The following is a 1,498-nucleotide window of genomic DNA, read 5'->3' as shown; positions in this document are numbered from 1 at the left end:
TTTTACAATCTGCCTTAGTTGCTTTGCTGTTCATATTTCAAGCAATTGATCATGTAGGAGTTATTGCTCTTTAATTGCTCTGCATTTACTGTTAGTTGATTTATAGGCCTCTTTGTTCTCTCTGTGGCCTCATTTAATATTCTAAGCGCAGATGTAGCCATTGGTTTTGGGGGAGGGTTGACGGCTGAGGTGTTTGGTGTGCAGACAGAAGAGGAGGGTCTTGCTTGTGGTTTTGTTTTATCATTTGTATCTAACGTCTGACTAAAAGCAACATACAAGTGTTATACATAGGTTTGTTTTTTTTACCTCCTTTCACCCTGTTGCTGGAACATCCCTTGTTGACTAATCTTGAATTAGGTGCTGTTCAAGGTTCTGTCAGATATTAACAAAACTAACCATTTCTAACTGATGTCTAATTGTTCCCTCCTCTTCTTTTAATGCTGCCAAAAGAGGCAATCAAGTGTTTAAATGCTGCCATCGATATATACACAGACATGGTAAGATGCCTATAGAAAGTCTCCATCTGTGTTCTCATCCACAACAGTAAATCTGGCCTTTGACTTAACAGAGCTGGATAGCAGAAAATCCTCATACACATTGATGTAGGAGGATGTCTCTGCTTTTCCTCCACTCCCGCATTTTATTTTTGGGCCCATATCAACATATTGCTAGTGCACCCCTTTTTTTATTTAACACATATAACACAACCTTGATTGAGCAAATTGCCTAGATGTTTTTTTTTTTTTTAGTGAAGATTAATTTCAAAAGCTAAAACCTTATAGACCTGAAGCCACAGGCTACCACTTGACCTCACCTCTCTGCACTGAGAACATAACAAAACACTTTCATTGACTTGAGATAGATCCAGTTAGTAATAATTTCTCCTCTCCTTCTCCTCCTCCTCCCCCAGGGAAGATTCACCATCGCAGCCAAACACCACATCAGTATCGCAGAGATCTACGAGGCTGAACTTGTGGATATCGAAAAGGTAACATCACATTGTCAGAGGTTACATAGCCAGATAATACTACTAATAATTACTCATATGACCATTATAAGTAATATTTGTTTTGAAGAACACTTAAGATGACAGTGTTTGCCGTTTTTTCTTTTGTAAAGGCTATTGCACATTATGAACAAGCAGCAGACTACTACAAAGGAGAAGAATCAAACAGGTACTGTTCTCACTGTTTCTTTTATCAGGATAGTATATTGTATATTACCTATGTTATCCCTGTTTTTCTATTTAAGAATTGATGCTGTCATGTTGATGTATGAAAGCATATAGCAATTTCAAAGTTTCCAAAGTTATGTGTGCACCCTAACCCCTACTGTAAAGATTAAAGACTTCATACAATGATGCTCTAAGTATCAGTATTAGCTGTGAGGGAGATTGATGTCAAACATTGTTGACTTATACAGCTATTTACTGTAGTAGTTATCACCCAAAATAGTTCATTGGTGATATGAAGATTTTCTGTGCAGTACATTTTTAGGT

General features: G+C 37.2%; 1 long non-coding RNA gene across 1 annotated transcript; it reads left to right on the top strand.

Moving 5' to 3' along the window:
* Positions 1 to 48: 48 nt before the first annotated feature.
* On the top strand, positions 49 to 1,473 carry LOC111669138 (uncharacterized). The gene is made up of 3 exons (XR_002761775.2): positions 49 to 497; positions 911 to 988; positions 1,120 to 1,473. It is a non-coding gene; the product is annotated as an uncharacterized LOC111669138 (long non-coding RNA).
* The last annotated feature ends 25 nt before the right edge of the window (positions 1,474 to 1,498 follow it).

This window comes from Seriola lalandi, unplaced genomic scaffold (assembly GCF_002814215.2).
Source record: "Seriola lalandi dorsalis isolate HSWRI2012SDOR001 ecotype SW California unplaced genomic scaffold, Sedor1 jcf7180002004604, whole genome shotgun sequence".
Lineage (NCBI taxonomy): Eukaryota > Metazoa > Chordata > Actinopteri > Carangiformes > Carangidae > Seriola > Seriola lalandi.
This window is presented reverse-complemented; position numbering and strand designations above follow the sequence as displayed.